This window comes from Numenius arquata, chromosome 8 (assembly GCF_964106895.1).
Source record: "Numenius arquata chromosome 8, bNumArq3.hap1.1, whole genome shotgun sequence".
NCBI lineage: Eukaryota > Metazoa > Chordata > Aves > Charadriiformes > Scolopacidae > Numenius > Numenius arquata.
In genome coordinates, this window is record NC_133583.1 from 41,926,800 (window position 1) to 41,948,908 (window position 22,109).

Sequence of the window (22,109 nt, forward strand, 5' to 3'; positions counted from 1 at the left end):
GGGCCTTAGCTGATGACCGGAGTCAATCCACCACAGATGGAAAGTGCATGAAGTTGTCAGTTCGTGTTAAAAAGATTATACCACAATTTGGACATGAATTATTTGAAGTGCTTTAGGTAGTGGAGCAGAAGAACTAATGCCACAACATGTCTTACTTTCATAGTTTATTTACCAAGGAGATACCTGATTATATGGTGTATTGGTGTACTTTCCAGCCGAAATGCGGCTGAAAAAGTGGCGTTTTATGGTATATTCAAGAAAGCAGTTTACTTAAGAAATATTAATTTGGCCAAGTAGAACTCACTTAATGATATGACCCCTAAGTCTATGGGGCTGGATGGGGTCCACTCAAGGGTGCTGAGGCAACTGGCAGAAGTGCTCACCAAGTCACTTCCCATCATTTATCAGCAGTCCTGCCTAACTGGGGAGGTCTCAGTTGACTGGAAGTTATATGGCTAATATGATGCCCATCTACAGGAAGGGCTGGAAAGAGGATCCAGGGAACTACAGGCCTGTCAGTCTGACCTTGATGCCAGGGAAGGATATGGAGCAGATCATCCTGAATGCCATCACGTGACACATACAGGACAACTGGTGATCAGGCCCAGTCAGAATGGGTTTATGAAAGGCAGGCAGGCCCTGCCTGACAAACCTGATCTCCTTCTGTGATAAGGTGAAGGTGACCCACTCAGTGGGTAAGGGAAAGGCTGTGGATGTTGTCTATCTAGACTTTAGTGACTTTAGTGAAGCCTTTAACACCATTTCCCATAGCATGCTCATGGAGAAATAGGCTGCTTATGACTTGGGTGAGCGTATTCTTCGCTGGGTAAAAAACTGGCTGGATGGCCAGGCCCAAAGAGTTGTGGTGAATGGAGTTAAATCCAGTTAGTAACTGGTCACAAGTGGTGCTCCCCAGGGCTCAGTATTGGGGCCAGTTTAATATCTTTATCAATGATCTAGACGAAGGGATTGAGTGCACCCTCAGTCAGTTTGCAGATGAAACCAAGTTGGGCAGGAGTGTTGATCTGCTTGAGGGTAGAAAGGTTCTACTGAGAGATCTGGACAGGCTGGATAGATGGGCTGAAGCCAATGGGATGAGGTTCAACAAGGCCAAGCGCCGGGTCCTGCACTTGGGTCACAACAACACCATGCAGCACTACAGGCGTGGGGAAGAATGCCTGGAGAGTTGCCTGGCAGAAGAGGACCTGTGAGCATTGCTCAACTGCCAGCTGAATATGAGCCAGCAGTAGCCAGGTGGCCAAGAAGGCCAACAGCATCCTGGCTTGTATTAGAAATAGTGTGGCCAGCAGGACTAAGGAAATGATTGTCACCCTGCCACTGGTGAGGCTGCATCTCGAGTACTGTGTTCAGTTTTGGGCCCCTCACTACAAGAAAGACATTGAGATTCTGGAGCGTGTCCAGAGAAGGTGCAATAAAGCTGGTGAGGGGTCTGGAGAACAAGCCTTATGAGGAGCAGCTAGGGGAACTGGGATTGTTTAGTCTGGAGAAAAGGAAGCTAAGGGGAGACTTTATCGCTCTCTACAACTACCTGAAAGGAGGTTGTAGTTACAGTCACCTGAAAGGTGGGTTATGGTCTCTTCTCCCAAGTGGCAAGTGGTAGGATGAGAGGAAACCATCTCAAGTTGCACCAGAGGAGGTTTAGATTGGATATTAGGAAAAATTTTCTTCACTGAAAGGGTTGTCAAGCATTGGAACAGGCTGCCCAGGGAGGTGCTTGAGTCACCATCCGTGGAGGTGTTTAAAAGACGTGTAGATGTAGAGCTGAGGGACATGGTTTAGTGGTGGACTTGGCAGTGTTAGGTTAATGGTTGGACTTGATGATCTTAAAGATCTTTTCCAGCCTAAACGATTCTATGGTTCTATATGATCAGGAATGAAAACTGTGCAGAGAAAAAACAATCACTTTTATTTTAGAAAAAGTCCACAAACTTTAATCAATAGAAAGTGGCTGGGAAAGCTGTAAATAAAATTATAAAGCCTTGCAAGAGAACTTACTGCTGAAATTTTATATTCAGATATTTGACATTAGCTACAATATGGCCATTATCTGTGCTGGGAACTGTGAATACTGGTAGTGGCAGTACGTCTTTGTGTGCCAATGAAACAAGGAGCTGAGCGCGCAGTAAAGCTGGCAATCACGAGAATAATTTTTGGTGATTGTGAGGGGATGGGATATATTGGTGGTAGCACTTGCTTCATCAGAAAAAGCATACAAACTGTTGCTGTTCTTCATCAAAACCTTTTGCTTACTATAGCTCAGCCTTCTCATTTGAGTTGATGTCACCTACTTACACAGATGTCTATTCGTCCAGTCTCATAAACATGTCTGTATATCTACGCTACATAGTACCTGGCCAAATATTTTAAGGTTTCGTATTACCCTGGAAGGTCATTAGCATCCGCACCGGGGAGAACGAGCTTGACAAGAGCAAGCTTTGAAACTGGTAAAACGCTTCTCTACAGAAAAATATGAACTAAGGCTTCAGTAAGAAGGTGATGGACAGGGTTGCCAGGTAGTCTTTCTCCACCTTTCCAAAACAGTAATTGGTGCAAGCAAATTCATGAAAATCCTCAATATGCAAATTATTTGGGTCTGAGCATGTGCAGGAGGTCACAGCAGTACAGATAAAGGGCTTTGAAAGGGCACTTAATGAAACAGATTGCAGGGGAAATGTCATTCCCTACAGGACTAACATCAGTCAATCAAAAACAAGAAACTGAGAAATTTGTACTGCAAGGAAGAACTGGGATCTTGGAAGACGATGCCAAAGTGAATGTTTTTCAATATTGCTGTATTAGTATACTCAAGTCTTAAAAGTAACTTTTTGGCCTCCTAACTGAACACAAATGAGTCTGTGCTACTATATGACTCTACGGAACGTACATAGGGTACCAGATTGTCAGCTGTGACACTGATTGTGTGATTCAGATATCAGTGTCGTGACGTGTTGAATTGAGAAGCCTCTTCTGCTAGAAACATTAAGTACATTTGGACCCCAAAACAAAGCTGAAAACTCTTGTCATCTTAATGTTTGTTCTGCTACTTGCAGAATGTTGCTGACAGTCTCTCTGACAGTTACTCAGCAGAGAGCAGCTTTTCAAGGATGAAACTGTTAAAGATATATTTTTGTTCAACATTTTGTTCAGAATGTCCCAGGAACACCTGTCAGGAGTAGCCGTGCTAAAAAGCGTGCGAGAACAGATCGCTGGATTCCAGACTGATAACCAACTTCTTTGTAATATTGTTTTTTGGTGGGTTTTTTTTTAAATGTCTTTACATCTCCTAGAATTAGGGTTTTTTTTTTAGTATGCAGGGTTTTTTTCTACCACAGAGGTATGAAATAGGGCAGCCAGTTTTGTTTGGCTTTGGTGTTTGGTGGTTTTTTGTTTGTTGTTTTCTTTTTTTAAATTTAGGTAACCAGACCAGATCTGTTTTAATTCTACTCAGTGAGGACAGAAATGAGGGGTTACAGAGCAACAAAAATACAATTGAACAGGCATGAGTTCCTTGCTCCTGTGAGTAGCTTGTGGTGAAGAAAAATGTAATGTTCAAAAAGATTTGCTGAAGTTATGAGTAGAAATAGATTTGCAACAGCAATAGTATTTAATTGGCTAGTTTACATGGAGAGGTTTAACTAGTTTTCCAAAGTGATCCCTGAAGGGGGATCCTACTTATCAAGCTTATGTGTAGGACCAGCTCTGGTTTTAGTAACAGGTTTCATCTACAGACTGTGAACAAAATCTTTATATTTATATAAACCTTTTCCTTCTCTAAGTCCACACTAATAGTAGACCTTGTAATCTGGTTACTGAGAGGAATTGACCAGAATATCTAAAATTGCTGTAGATCTCCTTTGAGACTTAAAATTAAGGGGCATTAGGTGAAAAAAAAAATTTAAGATGTAGAGGAATCATAGACTTCACAGCTTTACTGTGAGGAGAAGGTCAAAGTTGTCTTTCTCACTAGATGTATTAGGAATAATTTGTGTATTTTTTCAGGCGTTATTATAGCTTTTACTTTTGATGGGTGTTCAGAGGTCTGTGGGATGTTGTGTAGAGTACGTATTATTTACATTTTGAGATACCAGTCACTGACTTGATTCATGTTATAAAAAGTAATAGTCTGTTTTACCATTTGGGCCTCAAATTTGAAATACTTGGGAATTTGGAATAGCATTTGTAATACAGGTAATTAGGGGAGCTGAAAGGCAGCACTTTCATCTTCGTCTTTGCAGGAGTCGTGTTCAGAAGAAGTGAAGATCAAATTTTCAGTCAGCTGCTCTCCATAAACACCTGCTCTTCCTAGGGCTAGTATAGATAGCTTTGCCTTTCCATCACAAAGAAATGGTACTTTGTACTCCAAATATCTACTGTGCCACATGATATGGCACAGACAGCTTGACAAGCTACAACGCCTACAAACTTGGAATAAAAGATTTCTAAGCAACCAGGTCGGGCTGTGCCCCTGTGGACCTCACTTGGTATCAACAGATGCCAGTGTATTATGGACCTGAAAGGGGATGGTACACACCATGCCTTTTCAGGCCTATCAGAGGACCCTTGCTGGAAGCCCAGATGGTTTTTCACATGAACTGAAAAGGAGGGAGCATAAGGACAGGGAGCCACAAGCTGAGCTGCCTAGAAACTTGCATACTCCATATCATGGAAGTGACCAGCAGTGTCGAACAGCTACCTGGGTTCCTTTATCTGAATTTCAGATCCACAAGTCACATTAAAAAACTCCAGAAGTTGTTATTGCTGCAGCTTAAATTTCCCAAAGCCAGCCATCATGGATGCTTGGTAGGAGGTGAAAAAACCCACACAGCACTTGTTAAATTCACCATATGGAAAAGATCCCTTTCACTACAGAAAATTGGCAGTAGGTCTAGTCTCTTAACATCAGAGGAAATCCTAGCTGAAGAGGGAGGATAAGATTGGAATAAGACACTTATACTGGTTACCTTGCCCAGGAACTAAACCACTTGGTGCTAGCTAGTGTGGAGTATAAGAATGGCCAAGACTCTTCAATTTCCAGTGGTTACTGTGGTGTGTAGAAGGGAAGAGGCCTTGGAGCGTGGAACAGATGACCATCTTCCCTTTTTCTCCTCATCCTTCACCGCAAGGAAAGGGGAGGATGAAAAACAGTACAGAAAGATGCTTCCTAGACAAGAGAGAGGAGAGCTGACATGAAAGAAGAGCAGACACATTAACATACCTCCACCTATTCCAGGGAAGCTTCCACTCTCCCCCATCCTGAGGGTGTTCTCATTGCTCTGATGCTGGTTCAGCTCTTTGTGAGCTAGCAGGACGCGTTTTCCTCTCTGCAGCCTAAGGAGGAATTTAACAAAGACTCTGATTTATGCAGTGGATTTACACTAGAAGTGCTTGTCTATTTCTGTAGGCACAACAGTTTCCATTTGCAAAAGTAAGTGAACAAAAACAAAGCCTAGTAACAGAAATGTTAATGTATTTGGTCTTTGAGAACACATTTTCTTATAAGGAAGGAAGTTTTCTGGGAAAGCCTTTTACAAGGCATAAAAAATGCTCAAGCCTCATATGACCTAAATATTAATAGAGATGGGACTGAGCTACAAAATATGGTGCTGTGAATTTTAACTTCTTGAGGCTTAGGTGTTCGTAAAAAAAAAAAAAAAAAAAAAAAGGAGAAAATACAGAAAAATTCTCATCTATCATCCGCACTTTTTGATAGCAGTGTTGGCTATAGCAGATCTGCTTGAGGCTTGAAAAGTAGCAGAACTAGCACATGGTCAATGTAACACCTCTTTTCTGGGAGAGATCAGGAGAACTTCCGATCTTACATCTTCTATCCTTGTATGCAAATTGGTAGAAGCTCTTCTAAAAAAAGAAAAAGAAAAAAAAAAAAAGAAAGAAAAAAAAAGAGTAAAGCACCCCCTTTTGTACTATGCCATGCCTTACAAAAAGTTCCTTGAGGATATCAAGAGAGACTCAGCTGATAAAGTGAGCTTGGGTTTCCGAAAGCATTTGGTAGGGTCCCTCACTGAGGATTTGAAAGAAATTAAGTTGCCATAAGATTAGAGAGGAGAAACCCACATGAATAAATAACTAGTTAAACATAGGAAACAATGTTAAGGAATAAATACTCAATTTTCACAGTGGATAGAGACTCCAGTAAAATTCCTTAGGGATCTGTGCTGTGTTCTGTGCTATTTAAAATGTTTATTAGCAATCTGGAAAAGAGAGAGAATTTCAAGAATGTAAACTTCACTGGTAATAGTTAAGTATTGTAGGGAGATAAAGATGAGAGCTGGCTATAACGGGCTGTGAATGATCTTGCATTACTGAATGATTGGCCAATGATCTGCCTGATAAAATTAAATGAAGATAAATGTAGTATGCACATAGGATAAAACAGTACTAAATTTATATATATATATAAATATATATATATACAGTGATTGTTTCTAAGTTAACTATACTAGGGTTACAGTAGAGAGCACTGTGAAAATCTCAGCTTAATGCTGAATAGCATTGAAATAAAGCATATCAAACACAGAATTTCTAGGAAAGGAAGAGAGAACAAAGCAAAAACCATCATTATGCCAGTGTATTGATTCTTTTTTTGCACATTTTGGATACACTGTGCCGTTCAGATTTTTCTGTCTCAGCAAGGATGCAGTTGGAATGGAACCAGAAGGGTGATCAGTGTAAATGAGCAGTAGGAGACACTTCACCACGTGCCACTGTGGCTGTGGAGCTCATTCTCACAGGGTTTTGCTGGTGCCAGAGGTACATAAGGATTGAGAATGGACTGACTGGAAAAATTATTTGGAGTAGGCTGTGGAGTGCATCACCTCTGGCTCAGGAAATTTCTTTGCCACAGATTTCTTAAATGCTGGGAAATAAAGTTTTCTAGGGAAATATTACTGTAAGCTTGCCCTAGAGGGCTGCTGCTGGTGCATGTCAGAGAAAGGGGTACTGAGCCTATGTAACACATTCCTACAGGTTTACATTGTCAATGCACAAAGAAGAGCTCTTAGATTTGTACCCAGGATCAGAAATCCTCTCCTGCCTCCCAGTCCTGTCCCCACCTTTGGACCATTGTGCCTGCATTACATTTTGACAACCTGATTAGCATGTAACTACATTACTTGAACTCGAGCTGAGATGAAGATATATTTTGTACTAGTTTGAAATTGTGTGCTAAGGGTTTTGTAATTCAAGTGCTGTCTTCAATTTACTAAGATTTGAAAGACTGCATTTCCAAAGGGTCACCACAGATGATCCTATATATAGAAACACAAGAAAGCCTGCTGAAAATTTACCCAGAGACAATGTCTGTTCATGTGTGTTCAAAAGATCATGCAGCACATCATATTGATTGTTCCCAATTGCTACAATATTAATTTCTGTGATATTCTTCTTATTAATTTTTTAAGAATATGGTTATTAATCTGGCAAAGAGGTGAAAACACACACTTTGGCCATCAATCTGAGGGAATTTTGTTTTAAGAAAGCACATATTTTTTGCTGGAAACTGCAATTTGTAACTGAAAATAGAGCCACATGGTAAATTCAGCAAGATTTTTACAATCAGTCTATGATTCAAATGTACATGTTTGTGGTGACAAATTGGGACCTTGAGGAGAAATGTGAGAAGATCTTTTATGTTTTGCGCTTGGAAGCTACAGTTTTGTTGAGAAACCCGTCAAACTAGTTTAGTGCAGAACTGTACTTTCTTCCTATGCGTTTTATAAAGCCATGACTTACTTTGTTTGTTTTACTTTCACAGCTAAGGTTTGACAAATAGTAAGTAGTTCAGTAAGGCAGAGGACTATTTGTACGCACACTAAGAATATTCTTTTGATTTGGAGAGTGAGTTAGTGATCCCTGCAAGTAAAGAACAATTTCCACAGTTTTGTGAGGACGATGAGCACATCTTTAAAACTTTAGCCTTAGGGTAAGAACTAGGAGAAAATTAAAGCAGTTTCTAAAATACTTCACCAACCGTCTCCTAGAAAATGACCCAATCTGCTTGATTATTGGAAAAGACAAACTCCTTAATGGCTAGCATCAGCTGAAGCTGGTTCAGGATGTGCTTTGGCTGTTGCTGCTAAAAATTCCTTTTTTGAAGATAATGTGAATGTTCATGAAGCAGGAGTATCGACAAAGGAAATGCACTGACCATAAAGACAGTGTGATTAAAAAGATATTTCTAGAATGTAATTCTGCTGACAGTGACATGAAGAGTTGCATATTTTTGTTCATCTTATTAAGGTTTGAATTTCCTTTTATTTTTTCCATACGGAATATTATTTAGAGAGGAAAGAAAAGCTCTTAAAATCTCCAAATGTTTTCTCAGTTTGGTAAGTTACTGTGTGCACAATACAGTGCTGCAAAATGATCTGTGAAATCCGGCTGGGTATCAGCCAGAGCATTCATTCTTTCTAGAAAAGTCCTCCATAAACAGCAACAAAGGCAGTGGCATCATGCGTTAAAAAAATCTGTACACTAAGATGTCCATTTCACGCACACCCCCCATCTGTGCTTAAAATAGCAATAACAGCCTTGGTGCAGGGCATTTCCTGGAGATTAATAACCGGCCAGGGTTAATGGCCCTCAGCAGTGCCTCGGGCCATCAACTCCTCCCAGCCAGTCATTACTCCCCGGGAAATGCCCTTTTCTGGGTAGCTATTGTTTTAATATTAGGATGTAGAAGTTGCCATTGGATGGGGAGAAAATGACCTTGTGGCAATGTTAAAAAATAAACCCCCAAATGGCAAAATTTAAAAATTATTAACAATGATCCATCAAAATTAAAATCTAAAGTTTGTAAGAATGACAAAATTCTGCTAGCCTTATTACCTTTGCAAAACATTTATCCTCCTATGCTTTTAACCAATTTCCATTTCGTGTTTGTCATTGGTAATTGGGTAAATTACAAAATTTGATCTTTTAAAATGCATGGTAGCTTTGACATTCATTCATACTGTCTGTGATATGATTTTAGTGTTTTATGGGGCACTGAGTGTATGTGATTTAGATAATTCTGCTTTTTCTTTTTTATATATTGTATATTACAATAATAAGAAGAAAGCAAATTTATACCAGATAAAAGTAGTAAGTATACGCTGTTCCTGTAGCCCATATTCTGCACTTAATTTCTGTGATGTGGTTTACATTTTAGGCATTCTGCTAAAGCTCTAATGAAGAAAAATATGAAGACTAGGTCTATATTTAAAAGTCTTGCTCACATATTTATGTAGGCTAGGAAAACTAAAAATAAAATCGCATCTAACTGCTGTCCTGGCAGAACCCTAGTGTAGATGCAGTTATACCATCAAACAGTTCATTTTTGTTCAGGAGCAAGTAAAGAGTTTACTTAGCTGATATGAATGCCTTCGGTAGTAGGAGAGCTGGCTCTATGCAGGCATGTTCTAGCTTAGACAAGAAAGGCAGAGGCACATGCTTGAATCTATCACAATTGGAGCCAGCTCTTCAGTCTGATTGACAGCAGCTGGAATATATCCCAGCCTCCTGTGCTTTCTGGGGAGGGGGACTATGGAAAGATCTCAAATTCAGAGCGAAATGTGGGAATACAGTGTTCCAAGATGTTTTTTTTCCTTATCCACTGAGAGGAACATGTAGATTAGCAGAATTCTTAGTGGGCTCTGAACTGATCTTAATCTATACCCTCAACGCTGCTGGTAGCTTCTGAACTTTTTATGCACATTTAAGAGTTTAAGAACTATGATCATGAACTTTTACATAGTCTTCTTCACCAACCTTCTCGTATCTGTCACATTTCCATATTCTAGATCTCAGTTCAGCCTGCTTTTATATTTTAATTCCCCTTTCATGTTCTGTTTGAAACTAATGAACTGTGCTTGCTATTTAGTTTAAGTAGCAACTGCTGAACATACGAAATAGGTGGCCAGCAGGATCTAAAAAGCAAAACTCTCTCTTCATATAGTATTAGTCTGGTATACTGTTACGTGAACACAGACATGCCAACAAATTACCATGGGATAGCAAATTACTGTGTGACAGTATGGTAACTTCTCGTGTCCATATTTGTAACTTGCAGCAAATACAAGCTAATTCAAGTTAATGTGAATTTCTTTAATTTTGGACATAGCAAACTGGACTTACCTTGTGTTTTATGCAGTTTGAAAGAGCAATGAAGTAGTTGATTGCTGAGGGTGTGCTGATGGGTGGTAACTCATAAATTAGCAGTAACTTGTTTGTGTGTCTAAACCTTGTGTGTATATCTAGTGGAGATGGTATATTCTTTTTATTATTGAAGGAAAAATGTGACAGTAAGTACTTATTTACTGAACACTTAAACCCAAACAAATATTTTAAAGGCTTCTTTCAAGGAAACATAAATACATCCTTTGTTATGAGCCGTTAAATTAAATGTAAACTAAGAAACCAACAGGCTACTTTTTAATCCTATTTCCTGCTGCTGCACCTCTCAGTCTCACAGCTTCCAGGAAGAATGCTTTTTGCTGGTTCATTTTTACATCTTTCTCATATTTTTAAAGTGCCGTGTTACTATCTATTTCAAGTTTCATTTTCTTTTAATTCTCTTTATGTTTGACATTTTTGTTATAAAATTGTAGTTATGTTGATTGTTTCTGTCTATCCATAACAGGTAGTTAAGGTCTTAAGTTTGGAAAAAAAATTATATTGAACCTCTATTCCTAAATTTCAGGGTAGCATTTTAAAAAATCTGCGGTGCTTTTCTTGCAGTGCACCTCATAGGCTAATTCTTGGCCACCTAGCCATTTATGCGAGATATACCTCCATATTCAAATCTGAATACACTTGCAGAATGTTTCATTTAACTACAGCTCAGGTGAGAATATTCAGAGGTTGTGTGAATTTTATAGGTACCCCAAATTCTTACCTGTGAGTAGTATGTGCATCTCAAGGTAAAGGGTGGGCATTAAAAATGGATATGTCACATTTACATTCTCTTAATATTGTACTGTCAGCACCCCTCTGGTCCTAGAAGGACTTCTGCTTTTGATTCTGCCAGAGGCATCCACATTTCACATGATTTATTTTCAGTTTATCTTTTTGGGAACACACATACTCACTGCTGGGTAGTTGATAAAATCTCTCCAACATTAGATGGCAATTGGTCTTACGGCGCTTTCGTTTGAATGAGACTATAATCCTGTAGACTATTCAATGCATTTTAATTTTGAAATGTCCAATTGCATAGCAGTATGCTGAATGAGTTAGGTAACAATTTTATTAAACATCCAAATATTTAGTGAAAAGAGTAAGGCCTCTTTCAGTTTCTCAGCTTCTTCAGATAAGCTTCCCTAAAAGATGAAGAGGTGGGTGGAACTGGCAGTTGAGGAGGAAAGATTAGTCAGAAGGTAGCCCTTCTAGCCCTTAATTTTGTATGTTCTTTATTTCTGGAGTGTAGCCAAAAAACTACTTGGGTCATCAGACATAGCAGCTAGCTACTTAAGTAAATTGTACTGTGTGCATATAAAAAAATTAAGCTACCCACTCATGAGATTTTCTGATCATATGTCAGATGGGAGCACTGAAGACCTGCCATTATGAGGTTCAGTGCATAGTGGCACTGTTGTTTGCTGAATTTTTGGCCAAGCTGGGAGATACCAGGGGATAATAGGAAGGATATATGAAGAGATCAAGTTCAACAGAAAACATGGATTTTCCTCTTCACTTCTTGAAGTGTTCTGTGCCTGACAGGAAGCAGAGTTTCTTTCTTTGCGAAGGGACTATTTTAATATAATTTTCACTATAGAGATACTTATATATGAAACATATTTTTTTTCCAAATGAAAATATTTATTTATTTTTTAAATATTTGTAGTCTACAGAGCATGTTTCTTGCCTCGCTTTCTTATCTTCTCTCTTCTCCCTTTTAAAAATTCCTAAAATATGTTACTGGCAAGAAGTTGTTGAGTGATAATTTATTGCTAATCATTTGAAAAGTACAAGAATTAATTTTGTATAAGAAATGCTGCTGTTGATATAGGTTTATTGTTAAATGACCCTAGGGTTCCCATTAACATGGGTCTAATGAGAAACAGTGGTCTTCCACCAGTTCAGGAGGGCTCTTATTCATTTGGAGAGGTGGAAGTTGGGTGGGAATCAATGGATGTGTGTGAGTGCATCTGGTATTTGGCTGTGTTGCAGTTTGAGGTATGTGTTGTGTGAGGGAGATGGATGGCATGTTGCAGTTGTGGAGATGGCCTTGCTGCTGGCCTGTGGGTCTAATCAGTCTCTCAATAACAGTTGAGTCTTATTAAAAAGCAGAGCTGTATGAGCTCGGATAGTGGCAGAAAAAGTAGAACTGAAGACTGTGTTTGCCTTAGTATGCAATGAAGGGGGAGAAAAAAAGTCTGAAGGTAGGTACTAATGAAGAACATATAAACACACTGGCCATGCAAGATCATGGGAGGGGACAATGGAGACAGCAATGAACCAGACCTCAAAAGGGAGGAAAGGTGGTAGCTTGAAGATTGCATGAGAGAAGAGAAGGCAAAATATAGAGAAAAAAGACAGGTTTGAACAAATGCCAGACTGCAGCAGGTTCCTGTGCCTGGGGAAGGCTCGATAGGCTTAATGGCAAAATTGCTAAAGATAGGTGGCTCTCTGCTGAGTGCAAGGGTATGAAGTGATCAGAAAGAGAATGAGGCAATAATACTTGTTGATAATGCAGGGAGGGTTCATAGGAAAACCCAAGTTGGCAAAAACCTTTGCAGATGAGGTGAGCTGAGCTAGTCCAACCACATGCGCGGAGTAAATTGGTTATGAAGTCAGACCATTCAGAGAAAATTATACAGATTTGGAGAGGATGACCAAAGAAGTGAAAACTTAAGTGCTCTTCAAAAGAATCATTCTAGTGTCTGGAGGAGGAAGGCGAAGGTATCACAAGAAAATGAGGATCAATAGATAGAACAGTTATTATTATCTTCCTGTGTGCATTGTAGCTTTCTACCATCCTTTCATCCATGCTTTCCAAGAGGAAAATAACCCAGAAAAACTTTTTGTAAGTCATCCTCTGTGAAGTTCTGATGGGGATGCATCCCACTGGTCCTGCTCTGGCCATTGAAAAGATCTCGTATTTCCAGCCCTGTGAATGTATGCAGATTGTCTCCTGTCATGAGGTGAACCTGTCTCATTAGTCAGGCAGGTTTTGGAGTGTGAGGAATCTCTCCTCTTTGTGAAGTCCGGTACCTAAACCAGACAGGAAAGAATAGCATTAAGGGACTGATAGGTGTCTCCCATGCAGCTGATGTGTAAAGCCCTCAGATAATTTCCTGAAGAAACGACAAGCCTTATAACCTGTTCCCACACACCTTCTTAATGATCCTATCCTCATCTATCACAGTAGCCTAACCTAAGTGCTGTTTGTGCAAAATCAGGTAAATTATCAGTGCTTTTCAGTATATCACTACAAGGATAATGGTGCACAGAGAGAGAGTGGGTGAGTTGTGGAGGATGCAACCAGGCTGACAAAATCACTTACTCCTCCCAAGCATTGCTTTGGCACCAGCAATGTCACATGATGAAGCAGATCACAGGGCTGTAAAGTGTAAAAGGGAGGGGTTTTTCTCCCTCCTCTCTGAGCTACATTTTTCTCCTTTGCTGGCACTGATAGTTTTCTTGAGCCTTCAAATCCAAGGAAGTGAATTAAAAGAAGCCCTGGGGGTGGTGGAACAAGGGAATAGATAGGATGGACTTCTGGGGGATGCAAAGAGACAGATTTGACCTGGGGAATTGCTAGCTGACTGAATGCAGGAATTAGGGAACGCTGACAAAGTTATTCAGTGTGCATTTTGTCTCTTTTTATTTTCTACTGAATTTGTTTTCTAATAAGTTAAGCAGCTTTGCTGCTAAGTAATAGGGAAAATATATCTGCATGTATCTAGAAGCACACAGGGACTGGAAGGAGTCTTAGGGTTCCTTTCAATCAACAGCTGCTCATTCCCTCTACAGGAGTAGCCTACGTCCCTTGAACGTATTTGTCTCCAGTTGGCTTCCCCCTTTCAGAGGGGCACCCTGCAGAGAGTTGCCTTTGCTATTGTGAGAATAAACAGTAACAATTAGCCAGGTGCTGAAAGAACTGAGTTAAAAAGGACTATGTGTATATCTGGGCAGATAATTTGATGAGAGAAAAATTTCTAAAGGTGGATGAAAAAATCCACAAATTCCTATTGCCCTTTGCCAGCCTTGTTTTCCATATGTGGTCTTAAGAATCAATAATGTGTCAGCACCCTGGTGTAAAGCTTTTGCTACAGGTCATAGCATGTGTCTGAAATATTGTAGAATTAGATATATCCTTTTTCTGTTAGCTTCTCCAATATTGTATTGGCCTCCTCTGCTTTCTCTTTATATTAAGTCAGTGTGGAAGGTACAGAAATACAGCAGGGGCATGGCAGATCCACAAGGGCTTGCAGGTATTGTTTGCAAGGAGAACTGCTGAAAATTAGTATCTATCTTCACTCTTCTCTTGGATTCAGCCTTTGTTAACTTGCATCTTTTCCTTTCAGTAATGCTGATTTCCATTCACCCATGTATTCGTTTTTGCTCATTACCAAAGAGACTAAAGGTTGATCTGGGATAGGTTTCCTATGCAAAATAAAATCCCAAAGATTCTGTCAAATTTCCAGGGAAGCCTTCAGCCACATGGGTAACTTTCAGTGGAATTTGAAGAGTTTACCTGAAGCACCAAAATTTTCAGTGGTCTATCATAAAATGCACATACTTTTTCTAATCATGTCAAATATTTGAGTTTCCCTGAAGTGTTTCATACAAGTGCTACATTTTCTTTCATTAAACATCTGGTTTTGGGAACTCATAGTTCATGGTCTCTTTTTCACTCTTCACGAATCACCACATCTTAATTAAAGACTGCCCTGACGCGTGGGAGGTATAGGTGCATCAGAAGGTCTCTTTTTTTTCTGACCATTCATTTTGCTTTCAGTTGTATTCCAGGTTGGTAGGACTCTTGTTAAATGTTTTATTGGAAAGTTAGCTTTTCCTTTATCCACGCTTTCCACGTGCATGATCTGTGCCTACACATTTATGTGTACAAGCAGGGCCAAGAGTGCGGTAGCTCAACTCCTGCCCTGATAGTGGCTGATATGATGCTGGGTCTTACATGGCAGAGGAGCAGTTACAACACCAAGCTGCTCCCTTGTTTTGCTACAGGTGCAGCCAGTCCTATAGAGCCATCTGTTTAGCTTCGTGTTCCTGTCAAAGCCACAGCATTCTGTTATTTTACAAAGAAATGATTTTTATTCGTCTGAAGACATTAGATCCTAACAACTCTAGGCCTTAATTTGAAGCTATGGTCCAGTGTACTCACTGACATCCATCAAATAATCTCATTAAATAGATGGAATCTCATTGATAGAAGTAGAGTCGTCATATAAAAATAACTGCCTTTGAAAATAAGCATCTCCATTTAGCCTGAGAAGAGAATCTTTGTTGTTTTCTGTTCGCGCTGCCTTTTTGTGTGTGGTAGGGTGAGCAAATGGTAATATTTTCAAACTCCTATCATCAGCTTCTCTAGACTTATTTGCGTGCTGATAATTGGCCTGGTTTTGTGTCGATCTGTTGTATCTCACTTGCACTTCACTTTGAAAAACAAACTGGAGGTCTCAAGATAAAGTAATAAGGTAAAGATAGGGCTTTATTCAGAAGGTTTGCAACAGAAAGACAGCTAAATAATAAACATACTAATATCTCCTACTTGCCTTATTTTCATGTACTCAAATTATCTTAAATGTATTTTAAGTGCAAGTTAAGGAGGAAAACAATGGGTGGTTAGAGATTTTTAAATTATTTACTCTCCACTCACTCAAAAAAGAAAAGAGAAGAGAAGCAGAATTACAGGTCAGCAATGTCAAGACATTCTGCATTGCTTATCTTTATCATCATGCAGAATCTTTTTATTAAGGCAGTATAGAAAGAATAGATTTATGGACTGAAAGTACAATGTTTAATATGTCCATATCCATCTAGATTGACAGTTCCTACCGACATGAATTTCCCAGGAGAGACAGTGTTACCGGTGTCAGTGGATGGCATCATTTACTTCAATGTTCCATTATTAAATTGATAACAAGATAATTCCTCTGCTTCTCAGAGACATGACAGGGTTTACAATTGTTAACTTTCTTATTGCATGGGATTTAATGTTCTAGGTAGTTTTTAATAAGAAGCTTATTTTTATTTCAGTTCTGCAACAAATCAAAAATTGCAAGAAAGTACAAAAAAAGAGAAACCTGGTTGCGTCTACAAGACATCAAAATTGGGGTGGTTTCTAGAGGGTTATTTTTACAACATTTACTGTGGTCCTGTTGTTTTTTCAATACTGCACGTTTAAGCGTGTTTATGCAATACAGAATATTTGCTGCAGTTTTACTCTAATTTTGTGAGGTGGGTGTTAGAAATGTTCTGTACATTGGTAATTCCAGCTGGATGATTTTCAGAATGATCAGCCAGTGGCTGTTTGGAAAAGCAGAGGACTGCCGTGAGTGCCACTGAGTGGTAGTAAGACCCCAAGAATCTTTCTGCTGGCAAGATGTGGCATTGCTGTGACTTGTCCTGACCCTGACATTGTGCGAGAGGCAGGCTAGTGGTGCAAGTCTCAATAAAGTGGGAAATCTGTACCAACCCAAAAAGTCCTGTCGTGCTGTTCTTTATTCCCTTGCTGCTCACTCTTTGCTACTGAGACTGCATCTAAGAGCTATTGGGTAGGGCAGAATCTGCCCTATGGTCCGTATGTTTCATTCTTTCATGTGTGAAAAAAACTATTGAGAAATCTCTATGCAGCATGCGTGTTTTTCAGCTAGATATTTACAAGACTGTTTATTGTGTCATTGAAATAGCTGAGGATTGCTCAGTAAAACGTTTATTAACTTTTCACTGAGCACCTGGTGGACCACATGCTTCTGTAGTTACACGTGTGCAGGACCTTCAGGAAGTGCTCTGAGTGTGTCGCCTTGTTATGGTGTGTGGGTGAGAGATGGTGTGGGACAGAACTGAGTCCACAAACCCCTCATTCAGACAGACGGGGGATTTTCATGCTGTGAAATAATGATTCAACTGCCAAGAAGTTCTCCTGTCCTAATGTGCTTGTATAGATGTATGTGTCTTTTCCACTGGTAACTGATGAACGAAATAAGTTATTTTTGCCATTGTTTTAGAAAGACTCTATCTTCAGTGCCGTGCTTCTTCCTAGTGAATGCTTCCTGAGCAATTTTGGTTAAAAATATTTGAGTTTGTTCAGACTAAGCAGGTCGCGTGGTACTGTGTTGTTTGTGAAGAACATGTCTTGAAAGGAAAATTGAGGTCTTTCCATCTGACCCAAACACAAATACCTTCTGAAGTTTAGATTGATCAAGAATAATTTTGCAGGTATTTGAAATCTGGTTCTTAATGTAGCCTTCCGTCTTGGCACTCCTTCTATCTGCAGCAATTATCCTTTTCCATATCTCTGCTTCCCAACCAGGTAGCTGTTACAAAACCAGTCCTTCAGCCTTCTTGAAAGCTTTTCTTGATTTTACAGCTTTCAGGGGAACAGTCTCTTAAAGATGATGTTAAGGATCTCTATTTCTGCAAGGGCTGTGCACACCAAAAATAAAATCCTGGGGTTTTTTTGCAATGTTTGAGAAAGCAGAAGGGGGTGCAGGTTGAGGCCAGCAGCAGTGTCTAAAGGGAGCATCTATGGACACTTGATGCAGAACCCTCCTCAAGCCTGGTGCAGCAATGAGAAGGGACAGGCAGGGAAGAGCAAGTAGAAATTATATGGGTGGCTGAATTTCCTGAAGTGCAGGGAGATTATGCACAGACCTGAAAGAATAGTTTATGAACAAATATAGGCTATGGTCTGTTAGATGACCAAAATAAATATGGTTATTACAGGCATGACAGTAGAGGATTGTGTGCAGGAACTGATAGTGTTCACATTTAAATCCAGGCCCCTGAGATTTTTTTTCAGACTCTTTGAATGTACTGAAACTCCCTTATTCCCTGCAGAGCAGTACAGGACAAATGGTAATTGTCTACGTAGAGTTTTACTGCTCTCTGGCTTTAAACAGATGTTCTCAAGATTGTCTGGCCCAAAGTAGGCCCAGGTGTTTTTTTTTTCTTCTTCCTTTTGTTTTGCAATGTCTTGCACTGAATTTCGTGTGTTAGGGAAGAAAGATCACTTGAAAACACACACAGTGGCAAACCTCATCCTTTCTATTTCTTTTAATCCTTTTGCATTCATGAGACATCCACATAGAGATAATGAAAGAGGAAAAAAAAAAAGATTTACAAGGGAAATAGATTCTAGTTTAAGCTTCCAGGGGATTATTATAAACAGGGAGAAAAAATATTTTAGGGATTATGAGAAGTACCTCGTCAGTGTCCTTTTAAGTAGAACAACTACTAATGCATTAGTTACAGAATTGTGTGAAATGTAGCTTTTTACTAGGTGCTTTAGCTACAGTATATTCATTTTATAATCATGTCGTAAATGGTACATCATATACCCTCCCTTTTCCACCTCCCCTCCCTCCAACAAAAAAAAAAAAAAAAAAAAAAAAGTTTTATTGTAGACCTCCTTCTTCCATGAATGATCGAGTTCTGTATACAGAACACTGTCTGATGTCACAAACATGCTTTTGTCCCTTTATAGGCATTTGCAGAAATTGTCTATCACCTTATGTAATGTTGGGGTGGAAAGACCTTGTCTAGTGACATGTCACAGTGATCATCGAGGAGGGAGCAGTGTCTGCAGGGCAGAGTAGGGAGGATCTCTTGACAATAGGCAAAATAGCAGTTTGGATGGAGAAGAGGGAACAGCATTTGCCAGTTTTGCTTCTCATCTGGAATAAGGAATGGGCCAGGGATCCCACTGTGCTTCAATCACGCACAGTTTCACAGGCAGCCCTCACTCAAGCGATGACAAAGCTGCAATTTAGTCAACCTTCATTTACCACTTACTACACTTTAGCAGCAGCTTTATTGTAAGATCTGTCAGCAGTCTACTTTTGTAAGCCAGGCAAGCGTGGTGCAGCCTCGCACTTGTGGTTCAAACACCTGTAATTAAACTCATGTCAGGTTGCCACTGCAAATTTCAGGAGTCAAGAGGAAGGATATGCTCTTCAGGGATGCTCCTGGGCTGGGCCATGTGCTGGACTTTTATGAGATACCTACTGTTTGGGGCTATTAAAGTTGCAGGCGTGGTAATGTGGTACATGGCATTGTAGGCACCAAAGGTATATTTTAAAAAAAATTTAAAATAGTGAGAAAAGGCTGAAAGGCTGATGTGATACAATTTCTGTTTATTACTTTCCAATAAAAGCTCTGATTTTTGTCACTTGTTATTCTTCTTTCTTTCCATTCTCTTTCTAGGTAATAGGAGATAATATTCTGTTTTCTTTATAAACTCCCATGTGTGATTTTAGGAGTAGATTCAAACCTCAAACATCACAGACAGTGCCCCTAAATGTCTACATACGATAATTACTTTTTTTTTTAGTCATGGATACCGATCCCAAATGAAAAGACCATAGGGGCATTCTGGGGAAGAATAGTCACTTGAGGAAGGACAGTTTTGTTAACATGGAGTGCTGTTTCCACCTAGGAATTAAGTTTAATTTCAAGTTGTAGGAGAACACTGGGGAAAAAAGGAGAATAAAATCCCTACTATTTTAAAATTTTCATTATTTCCTCTGAGATCATGGTTTTCATTTGAACAGTCATAGCAGAAATATAATTTTTGCTTTCAGTTATTTTTGTTATTGTAAACCACTGCTTCTGTCAAAAGCATGTACTTAATTTTAGATGTGAATGCTAGAACTAATCAATATTAAATAAACATGTTGTCTTAATTAACAGCTCTTTGAAACATCACCAATCTTGTTTCTCCTCTTTTGTACACTGCCAGCAGAATTTTCAAATTTCATTAATAACACTTGGCATAACCTAACTAGGCTACTTGTGAATATAGTCAGCCACCCTTGTTGTCTTACAACTTTCTCTGCTGAGAAATTTAGTTTGTTTCAAAGCTGAATTGTGTAGATTCCTGATATACTTTGGATTGTGACTGCAACTGTGAAAATCCTTATCATCTTGTCAGTGTCTGAGTTGGGGTGGGTTTCTTTTTTCTTTTTTTGCTTTAGTTACTTTATAAAAAGTGTGAATTTGACAAGATACAGTTTCTAGCTAACTTCCATTTAGTGCATATTTTAACTTGTTTCTTACTCTACATTTTTCTCATATATACTTTCGTAAACTGATATTTGACAATTTGTGTTTTTAAAAATATTAAGAGTCTTCTTAAAGAGATTTATATTTATTTCTGGAGTACTCAAATTATCTTGACTATTCAAATAGAACATAGAGCAAATTTTGTTTCATAAACATTTGACCTATAGATCTATATAAGGTTTTTCACGATAGAAAAAAGTATCGTATAGAAGAGAGAGATTTTTTCTCTGTCAAGAGTGGAATAAAAGCATGGCCAGTAATGATTGTGTGTGTTTAATGAAAACCTTGGTCTTATGTTTAGGCCAGAGTTGCACACAAATGGGCACCTGCAGGCAAAGCAAGCACTTCATCAAATGCTTTCCTTCTCAAAAGACTCCCATCTTGCAAACATCAGGCAGAAAGGTGGATGGGTAGGTAGTCTGCAGGTCAGATAGGTGGGTGGTAGATTGATAGGTAGATTCATCAGAGCAAAACAATGGAACTAATGATGATGATAAGTGGTATTGTCCTTTTAAATGAATAGATTGTAACCTCACCATATATAATTTTCTCCATAGCTGCCTTCCTTTTTATTTCCCTCCCTTCTAAAGATACTAAATATCTCATCCTTCTTGTGGAGATAATTTGGGAGTTTACAGTTTCCAACAATTGTGTGTATTGAACAATTTTTCTACACCATGCTTTTCAGTATTTTGCCTTATATGAGTGACTCATTAACCCTCAGCATTACAGGAAAGTTCAAGGGAAGTGTTATACTGACTGAGAGTGACAGATTAAGCTCATCCCAGATATTAACGCCGACAGTAAAACTTGTTTGGAAAGCAAAAAGATTAAAACCAAATTTCATCCTACCTGTGAATCAAACTTATGTGTGAAACTTTCATACATTTCACATACGAGGTTCAAATAAATAAGAGTGTGGCCAGATGGTTTTCTGTTCCCTTCTCCTGGTGTTTCCTTTGGATGCAGATTGAGCTGGTAGTGTGTTCATAAATTCTGTGATTTCTTTTTCTGATTTAACCTTTCAGCTGCTGCAATATAGGTCTCTGTTGCTTTTTTCTTGGAAACCTCATCTTTCTAAGAAGTCCTCCATGAGGAAGTTCCAGGGCTAAATTCTTTGCTGATCTCACCACGAATTATCAACTTCAGAGTTTCAGTGTCTGATGATCTTTGATGGGTCCAGAACAAGTGATTTTGTTGTAGTGTTAAATAGAAGTTAACATTGTTACTTGAACTGGACATTGACTGGAGGAGTAGTTAACATTCATTTAAAAGTAAATAGCACTGTTTGCAACTGGAAAGGTGTGTGTCTTGCTGCCCTCCTGGAAGAATCCTATTAGAACTTATTTTACCTAAAAACTCGAACCTCAGTAAAGATAGTAGAGGCAGCAGCAGCTACAGGCAGAACCTGGACCTGAAAGGTACTCAGTGTGGTGAGAAGGAAAGGCAATACACAGAAACAGCTCTTGGGGAACTGGGGCCACAGCCAGCAAACAGGAAATAAAATGTGTATCATGGGAAAACAAAAGCTGGAATTTCCTTGTGCCATTATTGCAGTCCTCCCAGATTTTCCCCGCATCCTACCAGTCTCCTCCCAGTTGCCTCTACACAAAACAGTCCTGGCTGCTTGTCACTGTCCTTGACTTCATAGTATGAGATTCCAGGGGGCTGGTTTTGGTGTATCCTGGCTTCCTGAAGTCAGCTGGAATATTGTGTTCATGCACTGCCACGTTCGAGTGTAAACTCTTGCACTTACATCTTACCTACCTCTAAAGAGCCCCGGTACTTCTGGCATTGTATAAATAGTAAATTATGTCATTCCTGCGAGCTCAGAAACAAGTATG

At 39.3% G+C, this 22,109-nt stretch overlaps 1 protein-coding gene across 1 annotated transcript in view; it reads left to right on the top strand.

Annotated features, from left to right (window-relative positions):
- DPYD (dihydropyrimidine dehydrogenase) overlaps positions 1-22,109 on the top strand; it is a 366,613-nt gene that overhangs the window by 224,539 nt on the left and 119,965 nt on the right.